Below are 5,990 nucleotides of genomic sequence, written 5' to 3' on the forward strand. Positions count from 1 at the left end.
CGGTGCTTACCCTCTGCTTTCATGTTTCCCTGAAATCTGCCAGTGGTTGTTCTGTCGGTGATTGAGTCAGCTGAGTTAAAGATAAACCCCGATATCCAGTTCAGTAGGAAATGAGTCCCTAATGTTAGTTCCCTCAGCCTTTCTTTTTTTAAATTTTTAATTTTTTTTTTTTATTGAATCACTGTGAGAACAGTTACAAAGCTTTCCAGTTGAAGTCTTGGTCATTCAATGATCAAACACCCATCCCCTCACCAGTGCACACCCTCCACCACCAGTATACCCCAATCCCATCCCTCCCCCGCCTATGTGGCAGATGATTTTGACCTTACTTTCTTTTCGCTTTGATCACATTCAATATTTCGACAAAAGATCCACCATTATTATTTGGAATTTTCCCCCAACATTCTGACCTGCCGAAAAGACATCATTAGATAATTTGTTTTCTATTGCTGATAATGAAGAGCATTTTGGATTTCTGATATTTTAGTAATAAGTCTGGAGGGATTTCTGCCAAAAGTCGCTGGGTTCCGAGATTGTTTTGTGTGCCTCTGGGATCATGGCAGTTCAGGAGCCGGGAGCCATTTGTGGGCGGCAACTCGGGGTCTCGTTGGAGTGGGGAGAGGGGTCTGTTCCACGCCCATCCCACGAGGCCCCCATATCACTGCTCTCTCTCTAGTTTTGGACAGGGACAGATGCTAGATCATTTATTTTCCATTGCTCACTTTGTATATCAGGAAAGGTCGCTCAGCCGTGCAAGTGGCTGCGTGCTTTGGAGGAATAGTCCTGTGGCCACATACTGGAGCCATGCTTGTAGGAGCTTATGGTCACCAGGATTCCATCTGGAGAAGGCAGGGAGGCTGCACCTGCTCCATCTGGGGGTCCCAGAGATATCAGCTCAGTATGGAACCCAAAGAATTCTCCAGTGTTGTGGTGCCCACCGGTTTTCTTCACTGCTGAGTGTGGCTCCCGCAAAATTTCACAGGTTCAATTCTCCTGACCCCACCAGGAGTGACCCTGAGTACAGCTGGGTATGGCCCAAGAAAACAAATGAGTGGGGGTGGGGGGGAGAAAAACCCTGCATTTTACTAGGTTTGAGAATGTCCACCTTTGCCCTGTCCAAGCCTTCTTAGATGTGAAAGTCGACAAACCCTTGCTCTGTGGCAGAGACCCCTGGGGATATAAGCGAGGAGACTCCAGTGTCCACAGCCTGGGCTCCACCGGGCCCCGTTCCAAGCTGAAGAGGTGTTGCCAGTGATGGTTCCTGGGTGACTGATGAGAGTGGGGAGGAGAGGGGCAGCAGAGAAGGGAGTCTGCTACTCTCTTTCTCTCCTCCTCTGCCGGCTGGGAATGCTGCAAGATTCTGCTGTGAGATATTAATACCCAGGAGGCCCCCTGAGGCAGTCATCCAGCTCACCTGAGTTCCCTTGTTCTGTGTGGCAGGGGAATTGCACACCCCCCATCCCCCAGCCCCGATCTCTCAGGAAGCCGTGGACTGAGGCTGCAGGAAGGAATTACACTTTGTAGAAAAGGAAAGTCAGTCCTAGACTTGATCCAGGCCTTCTGGGTCCATGACCTTTCTCTGGCAGAGAAGAATCCCAGGAGGAGATAAATAGAGCTGAAGATGGTGCAGGCGAGGCTGGAGCATGGGCGGGTCTCTGTTCCGTAGCGGTTCCCAGGTTCTTCAGTATTTTTAGGAATGAAAGGGGCTGGAGCAATAGCACAGCGGGTAGGGCGTTTGCCTTGCACTCGGCTGACCCAAGTTCGATTCCCAGCATCCCATATGATCCCCCGAGCACTGCCAGGAGTGATTCCTGAGTGCAGAGCCAGGAGTCAGCCCTCAGCATTGCCGGGTGTGACCCAAAAGAAGCCAAAAAAAAAAAAAAGAATGAAAATATTGACTAATAGAGATGCTCAGAGTTGGAAATTAGAAAAGTTTATTGAAAAGTAGAAAAGAAAGGAAGAAGAACTCCCCATGGGGAAGGAACTAAGTTTAGGGCAAAGTTAATTATGGTCTTTAGCTCTTTATTGGGGGTGTGTGTGTGTGTGTGTGTGTGTTTAATAGGAAACCGGGGTCTTTGTGTTATAGGGAGTGCAGGGCAGTTAAAGATAAGGGATTTCCTGTAGACCCTATTAAATGAAAATAGGGCTTATTGGCAAGTGTTGCAGAGGATGTGAGGATCTGACAGATCCTTGTCTGGCCATTTGCCTTAGGTATTTCCCATTATCTTTTTTTTTTCCCCCCTGTGTTTTTTTTTTTAAATTTAAATTTTATTGAATCACCATGTGGAGGGTTACATAGTTCTCAGGATTATGTCAGTTATACAATACTCAAACACCCTTCCCTTCACCCGTGCCCATATTCCATCACCAACCACCCCATTATACCTCCAGCCCCCCCAGTCCCCGCCCTTGTAAGTGATAAGTTTCACTTCGTTTACGCTTTACCTTGGTTACAGTCCATGTTTCAACACATAACTCACTATTGTTGCTAGGGTTTCCCCCCAAAAAAGAGAAGACAGTCCCACTGTCAAGGAAGCATTTGATGGCTCTCCATTGCTGAGAATGTAGAGATATTAAGTCCCGCTGTTTGTTACATAACTTTTCTATTTTTTTCCCCCCTCGTCCCGCACCACCGAGATCACGCCTGTTTAGTAATCACCACGCTGCCTGACAAAGGGAAAACAAACCAAAAAAGATGGTTATTTCTCGTCATCAGCCGGCGTGGGGCTCTAGCTTAGTTGATAGTCTGGTAGAATGTCTGCAAGCAGTTTCTGGAACCAAAAGTAATACGCTGGTATCGGCCCCGGCTCGAGATTCTACCAGCGTCCCGCTGTTCCAAGTACATAATAATTTATTCCCTTGTATCCCATTCCCACGCCACCAGGTCCGTGTCAGCTTAATGGACATCATACTATGGTTAACGCCACGCCGCGTTTCTTCCCGAGAAAGAAGAATATTTCTTCTCAGCCGGCGTGGGGATATGGCTTAGTTCAGTCTATAGAGATGGCTACCACTTTGGTAGCCTTCAATATTTCAGCAAAAGACTTACTATTCTTGTTAGGATTTCCCACCAAAGTCCGACCCGCTAAAAAGGAACCATTTCATATTGGTGATGATTAAATGACAATAGGTTGCGCGGCCATGGCAGCGGCTTCACGGCTTTGAATTTCTGTATAAAGTCCAGGGAAAGTACAGCCAGAAATTACACGTTGCTACAAACTTTAACCCTATTATGGTCCCCCCAAAGTCCAACCCATTACAAAGGAACCATTTCATATTGCTGATGATTAGATGACATTAGGCTGCCGCGGCCCCGCGGTTTTGGGTTTCTATATAAAGTCCAGGGAAAATTCTGCCTAAAATTCTATCATTACAATCTTTTACCCTTCAACAAAAAACTCAGTACTATTGTTTGGAGTTTCCCCCCATGGTAAGCCCTGCCAAAAAGGAACATTTACACGTTGCTGACAATCAAGAGATATTAGGTTTTGGATTTCTATATGAAGTCCAGGGAAAATTCTTTTGGTAATTGCATCACTCGCTGGCAGTGCCTGGGCCAGAAGCTCCGAGCACACATTTTGGAGGCATTTTGGGGGCGCCGCTCGTGTTCAAAGTGGTTCAGTTGCCTCCTGGGTCGATCTCGCGCGGGGCCGGAAAGGAGCGTCCCCACATGGCTCTGTGCTTAAATGTCGGCCGGCACAGGGCGGATCTGGAAGTCCCGCCCCATCGGCTTTCCCGGGCTTCCTGCATAGTCTAAAAACCGGCTATTGCCTCGCTGCATTCAAAAAGAAAGAGTTGAGAGAGAAAAGAGCATACCCCGCTGGCAGCGCCTGGGCCAGAAGCTCTGAGCACACAGTTTGGAGGCATTTTAGGGGCGCCGCTCGTGTCCAAAGTGGTTCAGTTGCCTCCGAGGTCAATCTCGCGCGGGGCCGGAAAGGCTTATCTTTTTTTTTTTATGCTTTTTAATTGAGTCACCGTGAGAACAGTTACAGGGCTTTCAGGACTAAGTCTCAGTCATACAATGATCAAATACCCATCCCTTCACCAGTGCACATGTTCTACCACCAAGAACCCCAGCAGACCCCCCTCCCTCTCCCCCTCTGCCTGTGTGGCAGAAGATTTTCACTTTACTCTCTCATTACTTTGAGAACATTCAATTTTTTTTAAAATAAAAATTTTATTTTATTAAATCACCGTGTTGAAGATTACAATGCTTTCAGGCTTAGGTCTCAGTTATATAATGCTGAAACAACCATCCCTTCACCAGTGCCCATATACCACCACCAAAAAAAACCCCACACAGTACACCTCCCATCCCGCCCCCCCACCCCCTGCCTTGTAACTGATAAGTTTCATTTTACATTCTGTTTACTTTGGTTGCATTCAATATTTCAACACCAACCTCACTATTGTTGTTAGGAGTACCCCACTAGATTCAGACCTACTGAGAAGACAAGTAAGGTCGCGCGGCTGTAGTAGCGGCTGCGCGGTTTTGAATTTCTGTACTTTAACACAAAGTCCAGGGAGATTTCTTCCAGATATTGGATCATTGCAGGCTTGAAAACCCAATCTGATCTGTGGTCGTCTTAATATGGCGGACACCGCGCCCTTCATCCCCGGAGAGAAAGAGGAGAGAGAGAGAGAGAGAGAGAGAGAGAGAGAGAGAGAGAGAGAGAGAGAGAGAGAGAGAGAGAGAGAGAGAGAGAAATACCTTTCCCCCTTTCCCCTCCTGGGCGGGCACGGGGCCGAGGCTTAGTTCTCAGGCTGGAGACATTCTGCGAGGAGTTGCCCATGCCGAAAGAGGTTTTGCTGGGTCTGGATTCACGCTTGTGCAGCTGTGGAGAGGCCGCACACGCGTGCGGCCCCGGGATCACGTCTCGGCAGTCGAGAACATTCAATTTTTGACAGGAAACTCACTATCATTATTTGGAGTTTCCCCCCAACAGTCAGACCTGTCGGGATGGCATCATTAGATCGTATGTTTTCTATTGTTGATAACAAAGAGCATATGATGTTGCACGGTCGTGAAAGTGGCCGCCCAGTTTTGGGATTCTGGTATTAAGTCCAGAGGTGTTTCTGCCAGCAGCCGCTGCATTCCAAGATTGGTTTGTGTGCCTCTGGGATCATGGCTGTTCAGGAGCGGGGGAGCTGTTTGTGGGCGGCCGCTTGGGGTCTCATTTGGGCAGGAAGCAGGGCCGGTCCTGCCCACCCCACCCCCATCACGAGATTCCCCATGTGTCCCATCACTGCAAACTCCTACCTCTCTGTCCAATTTTCTCTAAACGGTGGTGGTCGCCATGCTGCCGAAAGGGGAAAAGGCCGAAGGACAAAAACCCTTCCCCTCCTGGGGCTGCACAGGGCCGTAGTTTAGTTCAAAGTCCAGGAGTGTAGCTGCCAGCAGCCGCTGGGTTTCTGTGCCTCTGGGATAATGGCCGCTCTTGGGTGGCGGAGCCGTTCCTGAGCGGTTTTTTTTTTTTTTTTTTGTATATCAGGAAAGGTCGAGAGGCCGAGTAAGCGTGTTTCCCATTATCTTAACCTCCCTGTGAGTCTAAGGTCTGGGGCAGAGTTTTATGATGAACAATTGTTAACTCCCCGCTTATCAGAAAGGGCCCCGGAACTGGCTGGAAGTCAAAAATATAGTGTGAGGCAGTAAAAAAATGGGACTGCCCACAGCAGTTGATAAGGGTAAAGTGAGTCTTCCTCTTTCAAAGAGAGAACAGCGGGTTTATCACCCACATCTGCCACCAGGTCGATGCCCCAGCCCCTGACTAAGCCCCCCAGGAGATGCACGACAAGCAGCTCAACCCCATGGAACTGCTGCCCCTGCAGCTGGAAGCCCGACGCACCCAAGGGTGGCGGGGAGGCTGAACACCCACTAAACCAAGGCTCGGGCTGAGCACCCGTCCCGCCCCACCACTACAGCTACGCCAAGGGTTAAGTCCACCGCCTCACAAATAGTCTCTGCAGAGATATCCATCTCTGAATAATTG

The sequence above is a fragment of the Sorex araneus genome, chromosome 6 (assembly GCF_027595985.1).
Source record: "Sorex araneus isolate mSorAra2 chromosome 6, mSorAra2.pri, whole genome shotgun sequence".
Lineage (NCBI taxonomy): Eukaryota > Metazoa > Chordata > Mammalia > Eulipotyphla > Soricidae > Sorex > Sorex araneus.